The sequence below is a fragment of the Mus caroli genome, chromosome 3 (assembly GCF_900094665.2).
Source record: "Mus caroli chromosome 3, CAROLI_EIJ_v1.1, whole genome shotgun sequence".
In the NCBI taxonomy this organism is placed as follows: Eukaryota; Metazoa; Chordata; class Mammalia; order Rodentia; family Muridae; genus Mus; species Mus caroli.
The window spans coordinates 115,071,801-115,099,084 of record NC_034572.1 but is presented as its reverse complement, the minus strand read 5'-3'; the positions used below and the strand labels follow the sequence as shown (position 1 = coordinate 115,099,084).

General features: G+C 45.4%; 1 long non-coding RNA gene across 1 annotated transcript; it reads left to right on the top strand.

The window, feature by feature from the left end:
- Positions 1–2,185: 2,185 nt before the first annotated feature.
- LOC115030581 lies at positions 2,186–3,927 on the top strand. Its single transcript, XR_003836160.1, has 3 exons — positions 2,186–2,296; positions 2,904–3,143; positions 3,746–3,927. It is a non-coding gene; the product is annotated as an uncharacterized LOC115030581 (long non-coding RNA).
- Positions 3,928–27,284: the final 23,357 nt, after the last annotated feature.

Here is a 27,284-nt window from a genome sequence, read left to right as displayed (position 1 = left end):
GGGGAGAGGGAGGGGGAGGGGAAGAGGAAGGGGGAGGGGGAGGGGAAGGGGGAGGGGGAGAGAGAGAACATAAATGTGGGTTCTAAGAAGGCTTCAAGTTCGGAGTTTTGTGGTCCATCAAAATGATGCCTTCCTTCACCAAGCCACCTTGCTCTTCATTTGTTGTTTTCTTGTCCAAGTTCAATGCTCCAACAATATGTCTGGACCCTCAGGGACTGTCATGATCAAGAGCCCCCCTCTCCACAGTTAATTAGCTGTGTGTGCTGTGTTTCTTGGTCAAAGAGCCTTCCCTTTCTGATTTTAAGATCCGAAGCCACTTTGAGGGGTTCTGGGTATTTCAGAGACTTATTTGAATAAACTCTAGTTGTGATATAAAAAAAATCATGATTTCCCCAGAGCCACTGTCTACCAGCACTGGTCTCCACGGTACAGTGGTTTAAGCTCTGTGGGCGAGCATGGCCTAGATGGATCCAGTTAGAGACTGCTCTGCTATCAAGTGTATAAACTGCTTTTATATATAAACTCACTTCCCCCTTTCCATACTCCTTCCTACCCTTATGAGTCCTGGGCAACCTTGAGCTAAAAGTCCCAGGTGAGAGCAGTGCCTTTGGCCACTTACCTTTACCCTCCAAATCTAGTGGTTCATTATCCTCCCTTACCACAAACTGATTGGTTGTGGACATTCTGTTCTCTCTGGCAGTGACAGACCAAGCAAAGCACTGGGTGAAGGTGTATTGTCTACAACATCCCTTTTTGTCCATTTTTAGGTTTTGGGGTTTTTTTCCCTTAAGAAAATTTAGATTCCTGTGAATTGGCCTCAGGGCAGTAAAAAGGACAAGACAATAACAAAAATGTGATTTGAAGCAAATCCCATTCTTTATTCAGCCCTACACATGTCATTACAGAGAATAAACTGAGACAGGAATGCTTAAACATTTACTTAATACTTCTAAATAGAAGCTTTCCATTTTCCTTCCTGGCTCCTTCACTCTGGTCAGTTTGTCTTTCTACCCCAGGGAAAGCTCCCCTAGCCCTGGCCTCCACGGTGACCTTCCTCCATTTGTCCATTCTCCACGTCCCTCAAGATCTTACTATATAGTGTGACTCAGCATCTCACTCAGCAGTCTTTTCCCTCTTGCGAAGGGGAACAAGTTGCAAAGTTAAAGAGCTTTCTTTAAATCGCTGAGAGAATGAAGACACAAAGACACAGAAATAAATAATCCACAGCTTTGTTTACTTTTTTGTTTATCACACCAACAAAAGACAAAAGCAACTCATGGAGAGAAGAATTTATTTTGGCTTTCAGTTTCAAGGAATACAGTCCATCATGGTGGTGAAGTCATAGTGGCAATAGTGTGACACCACAGGGACAGGAGTGTGAGGTGGTGACATCACAAGGACAGGAGTGGGAGGCAGTGACATTATAAGGACAGGAGTGGGAGGGAACAGAGAGAAACAAGTGCTGCTGCTCACCTCTCTTTATTCAGTCTGCGGTCCCCACCCAGCTCATGGGACAGAGCTGTCTTACAGTCAGGGTGGGTCAGGGTGGGTCTCCCTCCCTAAGTAAGTCCTTTCAGAAACAACCTCAGAGACACACCTGAGGTGTCTCTCCACAGCATCCTAAACCCTGTCAAGTTGACCATGACAATTAATCACTACGCCTGCTCTTAGAGACTTTTTTTAGATTTAAAGCTATAATGAGCCTTATTATTCTCTTACAGTCACTACTAGCAACACAGTTTTAATTCATCTTAGTCGTAAAGTATCACACCAACCATCGCCACTCAGAGGGCTGGAGAAATGGCACAGCCCTCAAAGGGCTTGCTGCTGGTCCAGAGGACCCAGGTTCAGCTCACAGCACCCACACAAGCATATGTAACTCCAGTTTCAGACGATCTGGCACCCTCACCAGGGCTCTGTGGATAGACACTAGGCTCACATGGTTTAGAGGCACATGCAGGCAAAACGCCCATACAAATATTCATTTAAAAGCGTCACTCAGCCTGGCAATAGCCTGATAGCCAGTAAAAAAACCTCTCCATTGGAAAGGTCTGAAACAGGGCTGTGATACCTCGGAGCTGGTAGGATTTATCAGGCAGAGCAGGGAAGGCTGTGTTTTTATGGCCTGTCGGGAGTGCTCAGACCTATATATCCATTCATTTCTTCAGTCAGTTGACAAGCGCTGTGAATCTACCAGAACAGGACTAATGCAGAAGAGGAAGAGGAGAGGAAGCCTCAGCCTCTGGTTTCAAGGAGCCCTCGTCCAGGTGGGGAGACACTCACGTGATTACTCCAGGTATGACACACACTTTGGTATCCCCGGTAGTACAGTTGCTGGGAGTGGGGACCCAGGGACACAATAACTCTGAAATGAGTTGTGGAAAGTGCACTTGTAGAGGGCTTCCCGGAGGAAGCTTCATTGGCTCTGGGTCCCAGATGGAAAGCAGATCCTGGCCCAGCCAACAATGCCTGCAGTCACAGTGCTTGGGTGGACCGGGGAGGTGGGTGTGGTAGGAGGGGATCCTGAGTTTGAGGCCATCTTAGGCTAGTTACAGAATTGAGGTCAGAATCAACCATGACACAAGATCCGGTCCCAAAACCAACTAAAGAAAAAGGCGTAGGGAACCGAAGGAGCTGCATTGTTGGGTCTGCTGAGCAAGCTCAACCTTGCAGAGACATCATTTTGAAGTTCCTAAAACAGAGGATATGATTGGCCTACCCTGGATCAAGTGTTCACACGGGTCCAATCGAGTGCAGCTTTGGGGAACTGCGGGGGGTGGGGGGGGGGGATAATGAGTCTCCTCTCAAAGTGGCGCTAAACCGACCAGCTGCCTTGACAATGTACTGATTTTGTGGTTCCAGGTTCTCAGAATTTGTGTTTTATTTCGAATTTCCTTCTCCAGGGACAAAACGCAGGCCTGAGTGGTCCTTTTAGGCCTGTCCCTGTCGGAAAGAACACAGGAGTGACTTGGTCACATGGTTCAGTCCCCAGGCACACTCCTCTCGCCTTCCTCCTCCACGGAGCCACACTGCCCAAGTGTGCCTCAGAGGCAGTTGAGCAAATCCAGATGGTAGAAAGCCCCATTCCCAGGAGGGGCCCGACAGCTGCTGAAGGATATTGAGGGAGCCTTGTTTTGTCATCAGTGAGTAACTGGAGGCGGACTGTGGTTCAGGTTTCCATCCAAATGTGGGGGAATGAAGGGAAGGGGGAGGGGAGCTGACTAGAGAAATGCAGATGCTGGAGAAGTGTCCATGTGTTGTGCCCTGCCACATAGTTACCTTGTTGTTAGACAGGCCCTCCCACGCACGCAGACCATCTCCCTAAATGGACATTTCTTCACCCATCGCTTTAACTTGTGATAGAAGGAACTTAGCTCGGCCACAAAAGATTGTTTCCCCGCTCCAAAGTCACACTCTTCTCTGGGTGTGGGGCGTGGGTCTTAACATAACTCCATCTAACCACAGGGACTTGAGGATGGGGGAGGCAATATTCCTCCCTCGCCAAGTTTTCTCTCCTTATCTCTCCTTCAAATATCCCACCCCGGCCCACAACTTCTGCAATGTTCTGTCCCTCACCCTCCCTGTAATTTATGGACGTGCTTTGCCTGGAAGAGCCAAAAAGCTAAGGAGGTTATATTGTCGTGCCAAGACACAGGACTTACTTGAGCCTCAAGAAGACCCCAAGGCCCGGTTCTGACAACTTCTGTTCTTGTAACCTCAGTCAAATGACTGTGTTTTCTTCCAGGTTCTCTTCCTGCCCTACCACGGCTCTGTCTGTGCCTGTATCTCCGAGCATAACCTTTAATCAGATCTGCTCACCATGTCCCAAGCTGCGCTCTTATCAAACTAGACACATAGCCAATATCCTCCAAATATTCAAATCTAACATCGGACTGTGAAATTAGAACAATTATACCAAACTGTAAATACCAGGTGAGGCACTTCACAGGATTTGTAAAATAAATAGTAAAAAGATTACTATAGTATACTATAAAGGGTAAAAAGAATAAAAAAATAAATAAGTAAAATCTCAAAGTTGCAATCATGCTATTATAGTTTTGTGGCTTTTTAGAAATATGTGGTTCTGTTAAATGGAAAGGTTTGGAGTAGAGGGTTTTGTGGGGGAAACTCAGCAGGGTTTCACAAATCACCAGACCTAGTCTGCTTCTCACTCATGGCGATTTTTCTCCTTGTTTTATGCTTGATAGGTTTGTTGCCGGGGATAAGGGCTTTAAATCAGGGCTGCTCAATTTCTACACCACTGGCACGTTGGCAAGCGAACACCCAGAAGCACTTATGCATATGTACTAGTGACATTTGGAAGCCAGAGAAGTCTTTGTTTGGGGAGGAACATAGTAAACTACCCAGCAGCGTCCCTTGCCCTCCGCCCATCAGCTGCAATAGCACCCTCCCCTGGGATGGAACAGCTGGAACGTCCGACATCCTTTTTTCTCTTGCACCCTTGTTCTGAACATTCTTGGTAATTTAACTGCATGGGCCTGGGTCCCTTAAGCGTTGCACTCAGTCCTGTCCAGAGACAGGTTTTGCTGACTTGGGTTTGGAGTACATGCTCTGTGAATGCTCTGTCATTGACCTGCAGCCTCAGCCCATGAGGTGACAGGTTAGCTGCTACAAGACAGTAATGGGGCATTGTGGGGTGCTCTGCATGTAGGTGTTGTATTTCCATCTAGTTAAAGTATCTTTCTTAAGCGTCTATCTATCTATGGTAAGAACTTTCGAAATCCCCTCCTCTAGTTTTTTTTTTTTCTCTGTGTAGCCTTGGCTTTAAAAATTTTTTTTTGTGGATGGTTCATTATTAAATACAGTCACTCTATTGTACAATAAATAACACACCAGAATTCCGTGGTCCCCTCCCACCTTAATGCCCATTGACTGGCTTTCCCCACCCTTTCCCCCTACTGACCCAGGCCTCTGGCTGTCACCATTCCACTGTCAACTTCTGTGAGATGGTTCTGTGTGAGAGAGAGAGTCTGGTTTGGTTTTTTTCTATGATTTCACATATGATAGAGAGCATGTGGGATTTGTCTTTCTGTAACAGATTATTTAGCTCAATGTTCTCCAGTTCCATCTATATTTATTGCAGATACCACTATTTTATCCTTTCTATGGCTGAAGGATGTCCTATGGTGTATATATACGTACATTGTTTCTTTGTTATCCATTCATTAGTTCCTGGACACTTTTGGCTGCTTCCTATTCTTCTTGCTATGATGCAGTAAACATAGAAGATGTCTATTCAACACACTGCCTAGTTTCCTTCAGATGTATAAAGAGAACAGTGGAGTTGCTGGAGAATACAGTAATTTTATTTTTATTTGCCTATTTCTCAGGATCTGTAATATCATTTTCATCTCTGTATTAATTTACATACATACATACACACACACACACACACACACACACACACATTTTTGTGCAGTTTGCGAGGACTCCCATGTCGCCACCTCCTGTCAGCACCAACTTTCCTGTGTCTTTTGGGTGGTTGTCATTCTTGCTTGGGAGGGACAATATCTCATTGTGGTTTTGATTTCTGAGGTTTGGTGATGTTGGACATTTTTTAATGGCCCGTGTGTCATTTGTACGTCTCCTTTGGGGCAGTGCCTATGCAGGTCTACAGCCTGCCTTTCAGCTACGTGATTTGACTCACGTCACTGTCGTTGGAGTTCCTATCCCTTGTGAGTGCTGCCTCTTGTCACAGGCATAGTCTGCAAAAGTCTCCCGTTCTGTCTGTTCTCTCTACTCAGATTCTGGTCCTACTTCGTTGAGAGAAAGGTTTATAGATTAACCTAGTCTGGTTTGTTCTACTTCTGCTTCGTGTGTTTTGAGGAATCTTTACACCTTGCTCGTTCTGGGAAAACTTTCCCCTAGATTTTCTTCTGGCAGCTTCAGAATTTGCATTTAAGTTCTCAATCCATTTGACCGTAACTCGTTTTTTTCTATCTTTTTTCTTGTTTTCGAGACAGGACCATACTACGTGGTTCAGAGTGGGCTCAGATTCACAGTCTGCCTCCCTCAGCCTTCTGAGGAGCTGAGACTATAGACTTGTCAGCTACACACACACACACACACACACACACACACACACACACACTTCCCCCCTTTTTTCTTTTATTGAAAATAAATTTTTTATTGGTTATTTTATTTATTTATATCTTAAATGTTGTCTCCCTTCTCCGTTTCCCCTCCGAACCTCCCCCCCTACCTTCCCCCCCTCCCTGTTTCTATGAGGGTGTTCCCTCACCCACCCACCCACTCTCACCTCACTGCCCTGGCATTCCCCTATGCTGGGGCATGGAGCCTCCACAGAACCAAGGGCCTCTCCTTCCATTGATACCAGATAAAGCAATCCTCTGCTACACATGCAGGCAGAGCCATGGATCCCTCCATGTACACTCTTATCAGCTACTTTTTAAAGTGAATATTCTGCATATACCCAGGAGTAGTTTACATGGGATTCACCTGAGAAAGGACTTTCGGTGGGTGTTTAATGTGTCCGGCATGTTTCAAACGGGCCCCTTCATACAGCAACTAACACCCCCCCCTCCACGAATACTGCTGGGGTTTGATCTACACCATCTCATCCTCCCCATTCCCTGCTTAGGAGTTCTTGGGAATAAGCATTCTCCTGCCACCCTACAGATGAGCGCACAGAAACCCAGATGTTTTGTCAATCAAGAGCACGTGATTGTTAAGTAGTGAACCTGAAATTCAGTTCAAAGCTGAGTGGAGCAGACACTGGATTCCAACATCCAAAACAGAAACTCTGAACCCCCATGAGCCTGAATACAGTAGAGAGGTTCTTGCCTGATCCCTAAAACTATGGGGTTAAGAAAAGACTCCTTCCACTCTCATGGACAAATATGAAAAGAGCAAACCACAAAAGATTTCAGATTGCAAAATCGGTATCTATTTTGATTAAAATCATTTGTAGCTGAATTATCAGAACTTATCATGAGCAATAGAAAATAGAGATAACGGGGCTTTTGTGACTAATCATGTGTGAACTGAGAAATTCTAAAAAAAAAAAAAAACCATAGTTCAGCCATTGGCATTTCCCAGGAGGTTCATCATCAGATCATGGGAAGAACCTGGCTCCCTCTTCAAGCCCCCGCCGAGGCTGTGCACAGGCACGGTCCCCTTTCCCATAACATCAGTGATGACACAGGAGAGTGAGCATGCTGGGCCCTGGGGACCACTTGTAATACTTCAGGGAGTGGACAGTCAGACACTGGAGCGCATCTCCAAGGTCTGGCCTGCATCCAGGGACTTTAGAATCTTGTGGTTTGCCTCAAACTCTGGCAAGAGGAAAAGTCCCAGTGCCTAATTTAGCTGCTCCCTCAAAAGTAAACCAAAGTGAGTCATATGGGGATGGAGAAAATCTACCAGTGCCAGAGGATCACTATGAAGACCCAAAGCTGAAGATGTGGGCACTCCAAGCACCTGAGTGGCCACTGTTTCCATTGTAATGAGTCACTCCAGGGTGTGCCTAGAGTGTGCACGTTCACGCTCACGTGTGATGGAGTGCCTTGAGTGTGCTTCTGCCTCCTCCAGGGTCAGCTTGCCAGCTACTGTTAAACATCATCCTACAAGACTAGAAATATATACAGTGGTATGATTAAGGGGCGCGCCTGATTCTGTTTAAAGTTACACAAATGCCTGAGTTTGGACTTGGGTTGGTAATGTGGATCAGCTGGGAGACTGAATTAGGCCCCTAGCATTGCATAAACCAAGAGTGGCAGCACAGGCCTGTCACCACAGCACTCCAGAGGTAGAGGCAAGAACTGTAAATTTAGGATTTTTTTTTTAACTGTGCTATGTGATATGCTGCCTCGAGAGAAAGGGAGGGGAGGGAAGGGAAGGGAGGGAAAGAAAATGGAGAGGAGGAGGGAATGGAAGGAAGCTGGGAGGAGATGGGAGGGAAGGGGAGGGAAGGGGAGGAGAGAGAACTACAAGAGAGACTTTTTCCCACTAACACCAACACTGGTAGGTAACATTATTTACTTTAAGATAAGCTCTGTCTGCATGTGATGAAGATTACATTCGAGCAGTAGAGTACCATCCCTGTCCCGATTATATCCAACTTTGGCCAGTTCCTATTTCAGTTCTTCTGTTAGTAGCAGAATAATGCTAAGCAATGTGGCGTGACACTTTCACCAACGACTCTTATCTCATCGAGATGCTTACTAACTCACCGAGGGGAGTCCTAACCCATCTCTCACCACTTTCTTCTTCATTGTTTCAGGCTGGGTCCCTTGCTCTGTACGTTAGAAGCTGTAAACTCATTCTTCACACACACTTCTCGCACGTGTACACACACCAAGCACCTCTCATCTCTAAGTGCTAAATGAACACTAAGCACAAAAATAGTCTATGCTCTCAAATATTTGTTGAATGAATGAAAGAAGAAAGAGGGACAGTCTCTCACATAGAGAAAGGGAGAGGGGGTGGGGGAGAGGGAGAGGGGGAGAGAGAGATTCTACTATTTTATTTCAAACTTATCAGTGATATTTTAGGGATATCACAGATCCTGGTCCTTCTCTTTGGATGACATACTAGTGTTGTGTGGTTTGGATCTGAAACACTCTCCACAACCTCACTCCCAGCTGGTGATGATTTTTTAGGAGACAGGACGTACGGGATGAAGATGGCGGGAATGAGGCTTTAAAGGTTATGCCTGGTCCTAGCTCCTTGCTCCATCTCTGCTTCCTTGCTGCCGGGAGATGAGTGTCCTTGCCAGGATGCTCACTGTCCTGACTCTCTGCCTTGCCTCCGGCCCAGAGCAAGGGATCTAGTCTTAGACTGAAAAGCTCAGAAACAATGAGCCATGCATGCAGTGTGGTCCGTAAGAAACCCAGGAAGTAAAAAGACACAAGCAAGCTAAAGGGCGGAAATAGTAACTAAAGGTGACTACAGTAACATCAGAGAAAACAGATTTCAGAACATGAAATATAACCAGAGATAAGAGGAAATTGTAACAATAATAAGAGGGTTGAATTAACAAAAGAAAAAGGAACCCTAACCTTTATATTGCTGGTAATGTTCCTTCAAAATAAAAGGAAATAATAAAATAAAATGCAAGAATGTGCAGAATTACAAGGAGATATTAACAACTACAGATGTAAAACTAGATAGTTTGCCCTCTTCTCGGTGGTTAAAAAATAAAACCTCGGGCTGGAGAGATGGCTCAGTGGTTAAGAGCACCGACTGCTCTTCCAAAGGTCCTGAGTTCAAATTCCAGCAACCACATGGTGGCTCACAACCATCAGTCATGAGATCTGATGCCCTCTTCTGGTGCATCTGAAGACAGCTACAGTGTACTTAAATATAATAATAAATAATTTTTTAAAAAAATAAAAAATAAAATAAAGTCTCATCAGAAGGAAAAATCACTAGAGATTTTTACTTGGAGGATGATCATTCAGGCTGACCTAGCTGACATTTGGAGGACAGTCACCAGCACAGAGGCAGAAATAGCAGCATCTTTGCAAATGCATGTAGAACATACTGTGACTGGCAAAGCAGCGTCAACACATTTAAATACATCTAAGTATATCCCCTGGATGAAATGAAATCATGTGAACGTTGATAACAAAGATTACTGGAAAATTCATAAAAGCTTAGAAGCCAAAGCTTACTCCACTTTCAAGTAACCCATAGTTAATAAGGGAAAGCACAAGGAGAAATATGTATTTCTGAAATGAGCAAAAGTTAAAGTATAGCATTCACACCAAACTGTAAGCTAAATATTCATTAAATGACTGACTAAATAAATAAATGAAGAAGAGAGAATTGTAGATGAATTCTAAATTGTTGGTTTAGATATTCTACCCTCCTGGAGGTGAGGCATACCTGCTGACTCATCAACAGTGGGGACTGCACATCTGGAATTCCTTCCATCATTGATGGTGGCACAGAGGAACAGTGAACAACTGTGACATGTGACCAAAACCCACACCAGCAGTGACAGGTCTTGATGCTCTATTTGTGACACGCTGAGTTTGATGCCTTACCTCTGTGTTCTTCCTGAAACCCTATAATCCCAGCTTAGTCACGAGGCAAAGCATTAGATAACCCCAGTTGAGAAGCAGTTGACAGAAATACCTGGTCCATTCTCCTCAAAGCTGCCTCACTCATCCAAACAGGCAAAGTCTGAAAGGCTTTAGAGACATTAGAAAAACTCGGGAAATCTGAATAAAGTATGGATTTCAGTAAACTTTTTTTTTTAATTATGGTAGAAAAAAAATAAAAGCAATGAAACTGAAAGCAGATTCATTAAAAAGAGCAGTAAACCAGATCAACTTCTGGTCAAACTGAAGATAAGAAGAGAGATGACACAATGTGCAGTTGTCATGGATGCGCAAATAGCATCCCTAGCAATCCCACAGCGAAAGCCAGCAGGATGGCCGGTTTTAACCTCAGTGGTTAAAGGCATGTGTCACCAAGCCTGATGTCCTGAGTTCAGTCCTAGGAACACACATGATGGGAGGAAAGTTGTCCCCTGCCTACCACATGAATGCTGTAGTGTGTGTGTACACACTGCGGGCATGTGTGCACGCACATGCACACACACGCATACACAAACGCACATACAAAGATATATTTAAAATACTACAAAAATAAAAGACACTACTACAACCAATATTATGTCAAGAACTTTGAAGTTTTTCAGTTAAATGGACAAATATTTTGATAAAACACCTGATCTTACCCAAAAGGCCAAGAAGCAATGGACAAATATTTTGAAAAATATAATATCGAAGCCCATTAAAAATATGCCATTGGGGTGGTTCAGAAGTGGCGGCTCCCTGTTATTAGAAGTGGTGACTGGTTGACTCTTTGCTTCTAGACTGACGAGGGCTGGCCTGTGTTTCCATTGCTGGCTGCCTCAATCAGTAATTTAGTTGCATCGCCAGTCTCTAATTCTAGATGTTGACTTTCCTAAATGATTTGGGGCTAGAAATTCTTTAGGCCTGTTAATGTACTCTTGTCTCTTCATTTCTGATATATGCTACATTCTCAGAGGAGACTCGGGTTGTCACCTGTCATGATTTTTTAAAAAATGTTTTTAGGTAATGACTACCTGGCCCGTGACATCTTTCCCTGGATCCGCCTTGCCCTGGTAGAGCAGAGCAGTTTCCGGTGCTTTGTACTTCAGCTCTATAATTCTGTTTTCTGAACTGGCCGGGGATTTGAAATTGGGCTATAGAGGCATGAATGATCCAGCGTCTGTGGCCTGGGCGTAGGACACTGAGGCATGGCCAGGCAGCACTGTGGAAGGACAGGCTGCAGAGCCATTAGGATAGGGAGTACTTGCACAGGATCCTGTGCTTGGACACTTGGTCTCCAGCTGAAGGTGTGCAGCTTCTTACAGCTTAGTGGATCAGGGAACAGTGAGCGAGAACCATAGGGAGATGGAGGCTATAGCCCTCAAGGCCTGCAGACAAAGTCTGCCAGTCAGCTGCATATCCATAAAGTTCCAATATGCAGCACCTTCAGGAGCTGACGACAGAGTGAGCTGCCCCATCCACCATGTCGCCCTCACCATGATTGAGTGTATCCCTTGAATCCATGAGCCCCAACAAATCTCTCCTGTTAGGCATTTGGTCACAACACCAAGAAAAGCAGCAACTCTTGTAGTCAGTCCTGAGAGAAGCAGACGCAGGAAACAATTGATCCTCTCCGGTTTCCAGGTGAGCCTCTGTCCCGTCTTGAGTGGCTTGAGATGCGTCCATGGCACCATGATGACATTTTAATGGCCTGTGTATACAGGAATGGTCCCATGACATTACATTGCCCATGGGTGCTATAACCACATGGTGGTTTCTGTCCGTACACTCCTTGATGTTTTCAGCACAATAGAATTGCCTAACAATGCACTTCGCAGATGTGTCCCTGTCCTTCAGTGACAAGCCATTCTGCATCTTTTTCTACTAAGACTGTTTTGACTGGCATTCTGTCCCAAGCTACCCCTAGAGATTTGATTTTGATAGTTACACAACAGCCAATACCATTCAGACCTGGTATTCACAAACAAGTTTAGTACAGCCATTTCCATTTTCAAAGGCAAATGGTGACAGCGACTTCTGCTTTTCCTTAAAGTGACAAGGCTGGTGAAAGAGGAAACCACTGGCCAGCGATGGCTGACCTGGCTTCCCAGCATGGGGCAGGAAGGACGCTGTTATCTTCCCATCATAAGGGTGCTGCAACTTGGAAACAAGATGGAAACTCTTCTTTCTCCCATCTAAATTGTTCAGGGTGTTGGCTTTTCCTTTGGAGATGAGAAGACAGTGTTATTAGTCTTTCCCCAATACATACAAACATTCAAGTATTGTTCAACCATCTTTCTCTTCCAGGCTATATGACCTCACTGCTCTCTTCTCCTCTATTCACAATGTCAGTTCTTGCTAGATTATCACCCTGCTTGCTGTCCCCATGCAGGTCGGTCAACTCCAATATAGGGAGAAGTGGATAAACCTTTCTTCTCTACATCCCCAGACTTTCCTTGGTTTCTTTTCTTTCCGTTCTCAGTTCCCATCTCTGTTTTGTAACTGTCTCTCCTCTGCTCTGCTCTCTTCCTGTACCCCACATACAATAGCTGACGAAGGCTCCCCCCTCACTAGTATATCTTCCTGAGGTCAAACTGGCCAGAAAGCTTTCCTTCACATGAGTGGAATGCACCTTCAGCTCTGTGGTCACACACTCACTCTGTGTGCTTCCTTAGCTGATGCGGCCATCCCCCACCCCCATCCACACCCACACCCCACCCACACCCACACCCACACCCCACCCCATGTCATTTTGCTACTTCTTTTTGTTTGTTTGTTTGGGGGGGGTTGTTTTTGTTTTGTTTTGTTTTTTTGTTTTTCGAGACAGGGTTTCTCTGTGTAGCCCTGGCTATACTGGAACTCACTCTGTAGGCCAGGCTGGCCTCGAACTCAGAAATCCGCCTGCCTCTGCCTCTGCCTCCCAAGTGCTGGAATTAAAGGCGTGCGCCACCACTGCCTGGCACTTTGCTACTTCTGATGTGGGATTTGAGGGAACTTTCACCCCCGTGAGTATAGAAATAGAAGAGACTAGAATAGAAGTCTCATGCAAAAGTCTAGTTGGAAGGAAAAGAAGGTTGATTGTGAAAAGGTCAGCTTGGGAACTTTGGGAAGGTCATGAAACACTCGCCCCTCTGGAAGGGAGAGGCTAATTAACATTCCTCAGACCACAGGGGGGAACCGACCTGCAGGTGGGGACACATTCCACAGGACGGACCCTTGGCCCACCTCCAGACAAGGGAAGTCCTTGTTACCTCATTCCCTAAAGACTAATCAGTTTTAAAGGTGCACTGTTCTGCCAATCATATTGTGCCTAGTTGCTGATGCTCTATTCTGCCCCTGGAAACCATATAAAAACTCACTGAATGGGCACTAGGAGTTGCTGCCTCTCCTTTGGGTCTGGGACAACCCCAGTGCACTGGAACAATAAATTTCTCTTGCTTTTTGCATCCACCCCAGTTCCACGTGCTTCACTCAAGGGATCCCCAGTAAGTTAAGGCTCCCTGGAGTCTTACAATTGCAAAGAGCTAGACAACCCACCAACAAAGGAAAATAAATGAACATTGTAAATATTTGCTTGTTTTATGTATATGTGTATGAGCTTGTGTGTGTGTGTATGTGCACTATGGGCATGCAGGAGCCCCTGGAGGTCAGAAGAGCCATCGAGTGGTCTGGAACTGGAGTTACAAATGTTTGTGACCCTGGTCCTCTACAGAAGCAGAAAATGCTCTTAATTGATGAACCATCTCTCCAGCCCCCTCAATACACATTTTGTTAGGTTGTTGGTGTAGTCTAAACTATGACAAATTTTGTTAGTCAGAGAACAGCATTTTAAAAGAAATTTCTCCCCCTTTTACCTTTGAGATTGCCGGACATTATTTTGCACCTGACGACATGATTTTCTTGTGCAATAAAGGGGAAAGGCACAGACATTCTGAACACCAGGTGTAAGGGGGTGGGGGTGGGGACCCTTGCTGAGTAGCAGGATTCATGAAGTAAAGACTTGAGAATGTTGCCTCTTGTCCCTCACAAAGGTACGGTATTGTTACATTTGCACTAATGTGACCAAATATCTGACAGAAACAACTTCAAAGGAGTGAGATTTATTCTGCCTCAGAGTTTAGAAGAGTTTCAAGCTGGTCATGGTAGGAAGGGCCTGGTGGTGGGAGGAACGGGGGATAGCATCTCGTGATTATAGACCAGAAAGCAGAGAGATCTGGACAAGGGCAGGTACAATCTTCAAATATTACCCTAGTCATCTGCGTCCGACCCCACCTCCTAAAACCTCCACAGTGCTACCAATACTACATCAGGCGGGGAGCCAAGTGATCAGAACGCCTGTCTATGTGGGGGCATTGCAGATTCAGTTTATAACAACCCTATTTCTACTTCACTTCCCATCACTCCATCAGACTTGCTGATTGCCAGACACTAACATCTTGAATTTACATATGCCCTCCTTCCACATGCCCCGGGCTCAAGCTGCGTGTCCTTTCTCATCAGGTCAGACCTTCAGTCTCCTGTTCTCTCCAGGCCTAGCTTGCCAGACCATCTTTATGAGTCTCAGTCACAAGGGACTCCTCTGCTGTCTGGTCGCTTGGTCCCGCCTTTGTTTTGTTAGAGAATTTCTCAAGGCCCTCTGTGCAGGCCTTGCATAAAGACCTGCCTTCCTCACTTAGGAACAGAGCCAGGCCCCACCCACACCTCCCGGGCAGCTCCAGGTCTCTTTTGCTGCAGGCCATGCCCGGTGTCTAAATCTGTAAATACTGCTTCAAACAAGTTTGGGGGAAAAAAGACTGGCCTGGGGCTAAGCTATAAGTCTACAGCCGTTCCTGGTCATGTGACGACTGTTTCAGCAGATCCTCGAGGTCAAGTGACTCAGCAAATATTTTCAGGCCAAATGATAGGAAATGAGGGATTGAAAAGCAGCCGCTATTAACTCTGATGGAAAACACATGTGCCTGCAGCCCGTGGGTGGGAGCTGGGGAGAGTTCCTGCCGCTCACAACAAGAGTCTGCAGCCCTGCACTCCAGCCCAAGATGCCCTCACGGCCTCCTCAGCTTTGTGCCTCTCACCAAAGAACTTCGTCTCAGAACTTCCCAGATAATTAAAACTCAGTCCTCTCGGCAGCCACGGTTTTTAAAGCTAGAAACTGGTGATTTTGTTTTTGTTGTTGGTTTGGGTTTTTTGGTTTTGGTTTTGGTTTTTGTTTTTTTTTTTTGTTTTGTTTTGTTTTGTTTTGTTTTGTTTTGTTTTTGTCATTCAAGATTTCACATATCTGAAGCAAGCCTCAGACTCACTGTGTAGTGAACAATACACTTAAGCTTCTGGTCCTGCTATTAATATTGAGATTTGCAAGAAAAAAAATGGTTTCACCATTTTTGAGCCAAATTTGAAACAAGCTTTAATTAAATACTGCCCGGGCTGCGCTTTGATCAGGATAACTCCCTGGAGTTCCCAGCTGAGTGGTGACAAAACAACAAGACTTGTGTTGTAGGGACTACTTAAGGACACGCCCATATGGCCACTGTATTTTCCCATGTGGTGCTGTTATTTTCTAAGAACTACAACTCCCAGCATTCCAGGAAGTTACCTGGTCCTTGGGTGGGTGGGGCTTACAGGTAAACCTTGGGTCTTACTCTGCCTCTACCTCCTCAGTGCTAGGATTATCATCCTTGTTTGTTCAGTGCTGAGAATCGAACCGGGGCTTTGTGTTAGCTGGGTAAGCACTCTGCCAAGTGAACTCAACCCCAGCCTTATTTTTTATCTTATTTTGATCTAACAGAAGGCATAACACAAGTGCTTCTGCTTTCTTAAGCTGTCGGTAATACGATGGGACTTCTCGATAGATCTAGGCAGACACTTCAGGTACATACATTTCATAGTTACTTCTACAGAACTGCCCATCCCTCTGGCTTCTTTTGGAGGCCCAGGGTTCTGTCCCAGGACCTAACTCATAGCTGCTGAGAAAAAGAACCCATGATCCAAGCAAGTCGAACTGGTGAGTGAAGGCCTCGCTCTACAGGATCAGCGTAGACCTGGGGTCCCTAAGACCACCCATAATGCACCTATTCTTTAAGCCATTTCAATCAACATTAATAAGGGTGAGAAACTTCTGTGAATAAAAATGAAGTCTAGCAGGATGTGGTGATCCATGCCCTTAATCATAGGACTGTTTCATTGGGAAACAGTAGCCAGAGGCTCATGAGTTCAAAGACAGCATGGGCCACATAGCAATTTCCAGACCAATCTGTGTTACACAGTGAGACATAATTTCCACATTTAAAAAAATATATATATCTTTTTGGAGGGATGGCTCGACAGTTAAGACCATTGGCTGCTCTTCCAGAGGACCCAGGTTCAATTCCCAGCACCCACATAGCAGCTCACAACCACTTGTACGTCCAGTTCCAGGATCTCCCACACTCTCTTCTGGCCTCCATGGCCACTAGGCAGGCACCTGGTACACGTATATCCATTGCAAACAAAAACACCCAGCCACATAAAATAAAGATACATCTTCTAAATATGTATCTTTTAAAATGGAGTTCTCTATATTCAAAACAAGCACGGCTGCAGAGATTTGCTGAACATTTTCTAAACTATGTGTATATGGTAAGGCAAGCTAAAGAACTTAATGTTCAGATTAAAAACGCTAAAAGAAACAATCCCGTGCATTATTTGGGTTCACATGTCAGCTGAATGTGACACCAAGCCCAGGGTGGATGCAGGTGAGGGTCAGGGAGCTTTGGTTGCAGTCATGCCCCAATATTTACCTACAGAAGACACCATGAAAAGGGACCATCTCACAGAGACCTGAGCTAGTTGCCCATTGTATTTCTAGTTTCTCTCAGTAGGGGTCCAGTTATTTTGTTTAATCAGTATCTGAGGCAGGATTTGTCCAGCCTCCAGGACCCCTCCTGAATGTCCCTGGTTTCTGGCCTAAGAAGAATATGGATGCCCAATGAATTGACTTGCTCCTCCGAAAACTTCTGTGGCTGGGAGCCTGGGCTCAGTGGCAGTCTGGCCACAGGGAAAGAAAATAAAACTTGAGACCTGTGATTCATGTAATGTATGTTGAATAGCCCAAAGAGTTGTTTGTGAGCTTTGAAACCTGGGGCTGAGAACATAGCAGAACAGGCCAGGACATGCTCGGGCAGGCCAGTCGTTAAGACATTCCTGAGGCTGCTTGGCCATAAAGATAAAGAGAGATAAAGAGAATGACATGCCGGACTGGCCCGGTGCCTCCCTATCTCCCGCCCTTCTGACCTAAGTTAAATGTTAACAGGCTGCTGATGTTTAAATGGACCAATCATGTGAAACTGTGCCAATCCCTCGCCCAGCCCCAGCCCCTTTTCTATAAAAAACCCTAGCTTTCAAGCCTCGTGGTCGAAACCACTGTCTCCTTCGTGAGATACGTTTCGACCAGGAGCTCTGCCATTAAACAGTCGAATCCACTGTCTCCTGTGTGAGATACGTTTGGACCCGGAGCTCCGCCATTAAAACTACCTCCTGCTTTTACATCAAGGCATTCTGTTCTGTTCATGATTCTTGGGTGCACCTGAATAGGGAATTGAGTGGGGATTTCCCCACTAGGTTCTTTCATTGGCAGCTGTTGTATTTGGAGGAGAATGTTTCTACATCATATTAACTGCTGCTTTGAGAGTTCAAGGTGAATTTCTAAGGAAAAAGGAAAGACCATCTTGCTTCTTGCTTCATGCATCGACAAAAGCCAGGGTGACCAGAGACTCAATGCTTTAGTGGAAATGAAGCAATGTAAGAAAGCCGATCACACTGATGGAAAGCTGATAGCAAACCCAGGGCTGTTCTCTTTCCTGGTGCCTGCTGAATTCTCTTGAACCCTTTCAGTCGCTCCCCCTACGTCAGGCAGCAGCCATCAAGGGCTAGGTGCAGAGCCATTGCCTTCTGCTGCCCCTGAGCCTGTCTATAGACCAGTCCCCCCAGAAGGTTCCCCCAGTTCCAAGTCAGACAAAAGGTAGTTGGTAGACTCGCTCTTCAGCCCTGAGTTAGAGGACTCCTTTAGGAATTAAAAACTGGATGGTTTGAGGCAGCCAAGGGGGAAAAAAGACTAACTTGCTTCTCTTGACTTAAAAAAAAAAAAAAAAAAAAAAAATCCAAGGAAAATCATAAGGCGTTTTTAAAGGACATTGGGGCTCATGTTTCTGTTCACCCATTGTTTCTTTTTCTTCTTAAATTTTATATAATTATTTGGATATAAGACTATCTTTAAACAGTAAGGTCAAGATATTTTTCTCTCCACAAAACCTAGGCTGTTTTCTTCCGTGGGAAACTCTCAGCAGCCTCGTGGAGAGAATGGTCTCCTTGCTTAGGTGTCCCAAGGCTACTTTGGCCTTCTCTGTCAGGATGCTTCCCTTTGGAAATCAGTCACTATGTTGTGTTTAAGCCGCGGAGATGCCAACTTGCTGAAAACTAAGGCTCTCTCCAGCACATCAGACACCTATCTTCGAAGTGGGTCTGTCAGCTGCATGCCAGACTCCAGATAGTTTACAACTCTGGCCAAAAGCGATTGTATCCCCCATGGGACATCTTCTAGCCAAAAACTGCTCTCAGAATCCTGACTCATAGAAACCAGGGAGATAAATAAGCAAGTAGTGTTGTTTTAAGCCACCAGGCTTTAGATTAACGGGTTGAGGAGTCTGCAGTCCTTGGTCTGCCCCTTCGTGGTTAAGAGGTGGCTACTGCAGTGCCTGAGTATCATTTAGGTAAACAGAACATATAGTGTCAAGGCAGAATTCAACGAGTTTCATAATAGACATCAAACTACTGGAATCTTCTGAATCTGTATCCAGATGTGGGGTTATACAGCTTGGAGCCACAGCACTGGTTACATTCATATATTCTCCAGCAAGGGCAGGGCCTACTATAAGGTCTTGAGATGAGCTGTGTGTCTTTAGCACCATCTAGATCACTAAGGAAAGCCCATTTATATCAAACCTGGTGCTGATTTCAAAGCTACTGATTTCATCAGTGCCAACCCATTTCTTAGGTCTGCCCAGCAGCAAAGGCTCTGCTGTTGACCCAGATAACGTCCGTGGAGGTTTTTAAAAGAGGCCCTTCCGAAGTATGAACTTCCTAGAACACTGCTCCCCACCCCCCACCAAGGGTGTGAATTTCTACTGAGTAAACCTGACTGAGCCTGAGATATAATGCATTTGGCAAAACGCATATGAGGTCACTCTGTCAGTGCCTGGATGAGAGACTTTACAGACTGTTGTAACGCCTGACCTGTCTCTCTGACCTCAGGTTCATTTGCATTTCCCCTTCCAAGCACCAATCAAGCCTCACTACTAACTTTCACTCCTGAGGAACTCTGCCCACTCTAACTGAGAGAAGGGCTTCCTTTCTGATACTGCCACCAGCTGAGCTGTAGCTACCAGAGGCTGTTAGACCTTCTGCCATGTCTTCCCAGGCCCCAGAGAAAGCAGCTACCTTTGTAGGAACATCAATCCAAACCTATCTATACTCAATGAAAACTAGGCTTTATTTCCTTGTCTTATACTTTGCTATTAGAGTCAGTAATTAACTGTCGTGGTTGAGGCTATGGTTTGGTCTATTAGAGCTCATGAGATCAAGCCAAACAAAGTCCCGTTATTCTTTCCTGACTGCCTTCTGGTTTTCAGAAGGGAGGCGTTGGAAAGTTACCTTTTCCAAGTTCTTATTGTGGTGTTTTGAATAGTAATGACCCCTGAGGGCTCATAGATTTGAATACTTGGTTACCAGAGAGTGACGCCATTCGAAAGGATTAGTAGGTGTGGCCTTATTGGAAGAATATGTCAGTGGCAGTGGGCTCTGAGATTTCAAAAAGCCCATTCCAAGCACAGAGTCTTGCTGTCTGCTGCCTGAGGAGCCAGTGTAGAACTCTCAGCTACTGAAAGAAAGATGAAATTTCAAGTCCTGTAAGTCATATAAAGTACTCAGAAATTGCTGGTTGTTTGTGAGCCTAGAGGCTGCCTGGGGCTGAGAATAAAGAAAAACAAACCTGGGTATGCCCCGTAGTTAAAACATTCCTGGGAACAGCGTGACCATAAGATAAAGAGGAATGTGAAGACATAACAGGGCTATCTAAACTGAGTCAACAACTCACAGAACTCTGACACCCTGCACGTACATGTAGTTTTTCTGCTGATGTTTGAATAAGCCAATAGTGTGTTGCTATGCTGAATTCCACACCCCTAAGCCCCTTACCCCATAAAAACCCCTAGCTTTCGAGCCTCGTGGCCAACATCCATTATCTCCTGTGTGGGATGCATGTCAGTCCGGAGCTCCGTCATTAAACGACCTCATGTAATTACATCAAGATGGTCCTTTGTGATTTTTTGGGTGCACTCCGAATCGGGAGTTGAGTGGGGGTTTCCCCACTAGGTTCTAACACTACTTCTCCAGCAACATGTCTGAGTGCCATGGCGCACCCTGCCACGATGATGAACTAAACTCTGAAAGTGTGAGCAAGCCCAAGTTAAGTGCTTTTCTTTATGAGAGTTGCTGTGGTCCTCGTATCCTCACGGAAACAGAACACTGACTAAGACACCTATGCTCTCCTTACTCTCCATCTGGAAGTGGCTAGGGAAATACCCTATTCTTCCAATGGCCGATGTCTGCCAAACACACACTTGGGCCCTGTTAAAGGGGATGGAGAGGCTCATAAAGTGACCCAGGTCACACCAGAGAATGTGGGACCTAGGAAAGAACCCATGTTCTAACCCCACGCATGCCAATTGTGCTTCTTAACCTTTCTAGGCCTCTGTTTCCTCACCCCCAAAACAAAGGTTGTGAGGCCCCCTCCTAGTGGAACAGGAAAGAGGAGGCTACTTGGAGTTGTTATTTCTGAACAAAACACATATTGCTACATAACGTGTAGATGGCTTCCCTATTTCCTTCCCCCACCCCCACCCCCACCCCCACCCCCTCTCATTCCTTGTCTTCCGTTTCCTACTTTCTCTTCGCAGAAGGCACCTTCGATGATGGCAGAGCAGCCCCTGCCCTGATGGACATCGCCATCTAGTTAAGAGGGTATGGATAGGAGTTACCACCATTGCTGTTGTTTTTATGAGAATACGTACTCGGATGCTAAGTGCCTACATGCTCTGAATGCACACTGTGTGCACGCATCCTTCTCGGCCCCTTTCATACATCCATTCTTTGCATTCAATTCCTCCAGCTCCCCTCTGGGGAGGGCTTGTCAGTATCCCAGTGGGAATCCAGAGAGCATAGAGTTGCACCTCAAATCCTACAGCTTATACCAGACAGAGCCTCTTGACCAGACTAAAAACTCCAGAGCCAAATCTCCCATGGTGGTAGATTGGGAAGGCAGCGGCCGACGAAGACAGGCAAAAAGGAGATCTCCCTTCATGAACCTGAACAGGTTCTTCAAAGAGGCATCCATGAAGAACAGAGGGGACTTGATGGAAAAGAGTCATGGGACTAAATTAGTTCGATGCTTAGAAGGGGATGATGAAGAAATAAAAATGTCGCTGTCATCTGATATCACAATCAAGGAAATAACCTATGGTTTAGGTAACGACGCTAGCACTGATGATACACTGCTGTTGCTTTTCAGAACCCACACCCTCTGGAATGCCTACTTCTTGTTTTGGAGTCTTGCCTCATTTCCTCCTTCATGCTAAGTGATGCTGTTTTTATTTTCGGATGCTGGAGCAGAGTGTCTTCTTAGCATCCTGCCTGCCTTCCCCAATTTTCACATTCATCTACTGGTAAATCACGTGCTTGAGTGTATTTTACCTAACATTCTAGAACAGATCGGGGAAAGCCTCCTCGCTTTCTAGGAACGTTGGCCACTATGTAAAGGCCTCAGATGACTGCTCCCTCATTCAGTTCTGGCTTTGACTCACTCATTCTCACAGGTTGGGGTCAGGAACTGTGGAAACGTGGCATCTCTCTGCTCCACATGCACACACTCGTCTGTAGACTGGGAATTTTCTCAGCTTGGGCAGGGAGGGGCCACTTTTCTACCAATGTCCGTCCTGGGGCTCAAGGTGCCTTGGGCCTAGCTGGTCAAGGTCATGGCGATGGTCTGCATTAGACTTTGGAGTAGTAGCCTGAGAACCTTCTCCATTCTCTGCTAGCAAATCCAGAGGAGATGAGGTTGGGGTCAAAGCATTCCTCTTTGCTGTCACTTCGGCAGGGACACCTAAATGTAGTTGGTGCTTCTCCTTAGGCTGCTTAGTGCTTTACATGGCAATGCCCCTGTCCACATGTGGGCTACTAGTTCCCACTGCATTTGAGCACTGTCAGAGGAGCTCCTGACCAGGACACAACTGTTTGCTGTGTAAAAGAACACATGGAAGAGCAGTGATCCTGGTGGTGAAAGAATCTAGCACAGCCCAGACAGAGAGAATTTACTGAACACTGCAGGAGAGTAGACGGCAACTTCCCAGAAGAGAGTATTGCATCAGGGAAGGGGTTAGCAGCTGAGGGGGAGTTACTTGGTCTTATCATATTGGGATTCACTTGTGACCTGTATCTTGAGGCACCCTGCAGACCGCTCATCTTCCTGTTAAATATTCTTGAGACTCTTCCTTTGTGTAATAAGATGTCATGGGATGCTAGGGATTAGGTTCGATTGTCATGTCTTGATTGTCAAAGTGTGGGGCTTTGATTTGGGTCTTTTGTCTCTTTTGTCTCTACATACCCTCCTTCCCATCCCAGCACCTCCCCCACAATAGATCAGTGAAATCAAATCATGGACCAGGGACAAAAATCTCACTTCTGGAGTGTCAGAGGGAGGGGGTGCCGTGGGGAGGGGGTAACAGGGGGAGGCTGCTGATTCCGCTTGGTGGCTTCAGAACGGTGATGCATAGAAGGCTCAAAGGGCGTTTTGGAAAATGGGAAGGGTTCGTTTGTTTACCACAAGATGTCTAAGGCCGCGCTATGATACCATTTGGAGACTGAGATGATCTTGGTGGTATGAGATAGGTTTTGATGGTTATTATCCATGAGGCAATACCACCTGGAACTCAATGGCTTGCAATCTGGAGGGCATCAATAGTACCAAAAGGTTAAGGAAGCAATAGCCAAAGACACAAAGCAGATTTAAAAAGGGGGCGGGGTGGGGGCGAGGCAAAGCTATCTGGAGAAGTTACTTAGGAGTTGTATTGGGTCTATTGAGCTCTGGAAGAAAGTCAATGAAGGAGATAGGGATTGCTCAGCAGGATACGCAATCCTATTAGGGGATAACGAAAACTGGCAAAGAGAAGAAAAGAAAACCAGAAGGCCTAGCACAAGGGGAAGCCTGTTAGCTTACAGGCTAAGCAACTCCCAGGGACCTAGCAACGGCTTACATCATCACCCAGGAAACTAGCAACGGGTTACACCATTACCTGCAGCCACCAGGTGCAGGTGGCCTGGTGTATAAAAGGATTGCTTTTATACCCCAGTTCTCTCTTGTTTCTTTCTCTCTGTTCCCACGGGTTCCCAGCTGGTCTTTCTCTCCCTACCTCTGTCCTTCTCTGTCCCCTCATCTTTGCCCTCATGCCCTGCCGCCATCTGTCTGCCTCTACCCCTTCTTGTCCCTCCCCTTCCTCCAGATAAACCTCCTTTATACCACATTGTCACAAGGTGTGATTTCTCAGGGGACACCTTGGCATGGGCCCTCCAGGTACAATCTCCTGAATCCCTCACCCCCCACCCCGTGCTGCCACATTAGACTTCATAACAAGCCCTTTACCCACTGGGAAAATTGGTAGGAAAATTAAGAGTCTGATGCACCATTGGACAAAGGATTTGGGTTCAATTTTTCCTTCAGAAGCCTCTATAAGGTAGGAGAGACTCAATCCAGGAGAGGGTAGGGGTGAGGGGTCCTCTAGGAACTGAGACTTGAAGGAAGTACTGAGATATGCGTTCTGTGGACCGGTGTAAAGTGCAGGCGAGGCCTGAGGATGTCTGAGAGACCCAGCTGTGATGGAGAGCGATGGAGCTCTTCTTCAAAAATAGCCACTAAATAGAGCTGGAGTTTATTTATCCAGAGCCAGACAAATGAGTTCTGACTGAAGGATAAAACATATGAAAGATTTTTTTGTCATCCAAGAAAGGATTTGTCCGGCAGGATGAAAGTATGGGCAAGCTTGAATGTAGGGAAGGCACCTCCCTGCTGGGCAGTGGTGGCACACTTCTTTAATCCCAGCACTTGGGAGGCAGAGGCAGGCCTCTGAGTTCGAGGCCAGCCTGGTCTACAGAGTGAGTTCCAGGACAGCCAGGGCTACACAGAGTAACCCTGTCTCGAGGAAAAAAAAAAAAAAGGAAGGCACCTCCCATATGAATAGTCCCAGCGTCCGGAGCTGTGTCGTGAGTGTGTGGAGCTGCTGTTGAAGTTGGTGCCTTGTTATGTGTCCAGTAGAGCTAGCTCAGTAGAGGTCACTGCTCTACTGTGATTTCTCTGGAAAACAGCCTTTGCTTCCACAAGAGATGAGCCCAGTTAGCAACATCATGGACTCTGACAGCTGTTGGGTTACTTAGTAAGACAGAGAGGTCTCTTCTAAATAACTGAAGCTGATTACCCTAATGACCGTTTTGTGTTTTTTCAGAAATACCAAGTCCCCATGTCTGAACCAGCTCAGAAAGGGACTGACTCAAATCTTGTTTTTAGTATCACTTATTATTGTTATTTGGTTACATTTCCCTGCTGGGCTCAAGACTAGGTAACTGGATAAAAATGAACTTTTCCTCTGCACAGGTGAGGTCATTTGAGACTGAGAGGGTTACTCGGGAGGAGCTATGAGGAGCTGTGAGGAGCTGTGAGGAGACACGAGGAGCTATGAGGAGACATGAGGAGCTGTGAGGAGACGTGAGGAGCTATGAGGAGACATGAGGAGCTATGAAGAGTCGTGAAGAGCTTTGAGGAGATTCGAGGAGCTATGAGGAGTCCTGAGGAGCTCTGAGGAGACCCCCAGAGGCGCTTGGCCTCCTCCCTTCCCGTTGTGCTTGCTCACCACCTGCTGTGTTGGATCTGGGTTTTGTTGGCCATGTGACCATCCCTGGACACTTAGGGGTCTTTTTTCCTCTGGTGACTCTCTTCTTTGCAGATATGTCTGTGGCTCTTGGGATCTCCATGGCCTCTCTGATGAAGATGACAAACAACTCACCAGAGATGCCAGGCCCTTTTAGCTAGGTCTGCTAATTCCCTGATGACTTTGAAAGACAATGAGGAAGATATCAAAAGTCGTTTTTTGCCCTTTTTCATCCTCTTGGGTTCTGTCTCCTCATTTTAGTTGCTGAACACCCAGGAGAACCTTTTCTTCTTTTTTTAATTTAACCTTAAAAAATTTAGTTTGAACTTTGAGTAACTGTTTAAACAAAGCTTAGACAAAAACAACTGTTTTAAAAATAAATCCCGATTTTGTTATGACTCAGCTTTTTAAGTAGTTAAAATTGGCAAGCTTGGCAGAAAACATAATAATCTTGATAAAGAACAAATTTTGTGTTGTAAATGTTACCAAGAACAGACGAAGATCTTCAGCAAATCCCAGGATCTTAAACAGGAGTCTAACCTTAGGAAGTGCGTGAGCTTGAACCTATGTACACACCATCTTTGAGTTTTTATCTTTCACAAAACTCCGGTGACCAAGTTGAAACTTTTGTGATGCTCAGACTTTTACTTTTGGTTTTGTACTAAGACTTTTCTTTTCTTTTCTTTTCTTTTCTTTTTTTTAACCCTTAGGCCAAAATCTTACTTTAGTTTGCAAAAACTACTTTCATATCAAAATAGATTTTATATTTATTTGCTTTTCATATCTCCCTTCTACTCATTGGATGATGTATTGTAGCATTGTGAGTCAAAGTAACAGAGCAAATTTATCTCTCAACCCTGTAAAAGAATTGTATCTAAATTATATTCATGCCATTTATGACATAATAACAGTCTAAGCTCACTTATCCACATATTATTAAAACGTAAATAAAATGTTTGTTCCATGTGGATCTTAGAAAGAATTTTTGTGACTTTAAAGGGCTCTTTGGCAAATCCTTTTCTGATCTTAAAAAGAACCCAAGAATTACTTTTCAGAAGGATCTTACCCAAATAACAAAAGTTTCCAATTAAATAACCTCCAATTAACAAAATTATTTTACTTAGAAATGCACAAGAGAAAAAAATACACAAACGAAAATCTTTATTTGTTAATTCTGTTATTGTAGCTCCAGATACAAAAAGCATTTGTTCCAGGCAGATGAGATGTGCTAGCAGGTCAGAGTGTTTGCCACAACTTGAGTTCAAGCCCGGTGGCTCCCACAGGGAAGCTCAGGCTGGAGGTCAATTTCTAACACAAGGCTCTGGGAACACATTTCTAAGCCCCCATATTTGCCAAGCTAGCATGAGAAAACTTTTCTCTCATTCCCATAAATGCTTATTGAGTGTATGGTGTATGTGGCTTTGTGCAATCTATGTGTGTAAACGTGTAGTATGGGGGATGCATATACCATGAGTGTGTGTACAGGAGCCAGAGAAGGATGCCAAGTGTCCTGTCACTCTTTGTCCTATTACCCTGACTGTGGGTCTCTCATTGCACTTACCATTCAGACAGACAGGCTAGGCAGCAAGCTCCCAGGATCTGTCTAACTCTAGACATCCACCCCTGGTGCTAGGATTACAGGTGTGACTAGCTATACCTGTTTTTCCATGAGCCAAAACATAGGTCCTCATGCTTGCACAGAGAACATTCGTACCCAGTGGAGTAGTTTGAATGATACTGGCCGAGACTGTCATGTCTGGTAGCACTGTGGAACTGTGGATCTCCTCCTTTTCCTCCTTAGCTGGGTGACCTGCACTAAACTTTGTGTTAGAGTAAAAGTGCATGCATGTGAATCCTGCAGTCACAAGCATTTTCAGAAGCGTCTAAGGTTCATTTTCAAGTCCCCAAACCCCAAAGCAAGGTGAATAAATAAAAACAGAGTGTGGCCACTGGGTAGAGAGAGAAGAAGGCTAGCTCAGTGCCAGCAGATGACGACTGCCTTGAAGAAGCATGTCTGGGCCCAAGATGTCCAGACATGATAACCCAACAGAGGCCACTGACCTTAAGTTTGTTCAAATATAAGATCTACCATTCTGAAAACACAGGCTACAGAGTAACTGTGAACAGGGAGTAGAACAGGGGGACATCTCATGTCCCTCCCCTGTGGATTGCATGTGTCCTGTGCTATACTCTCTGGGCCGAGATAGATGCTAGA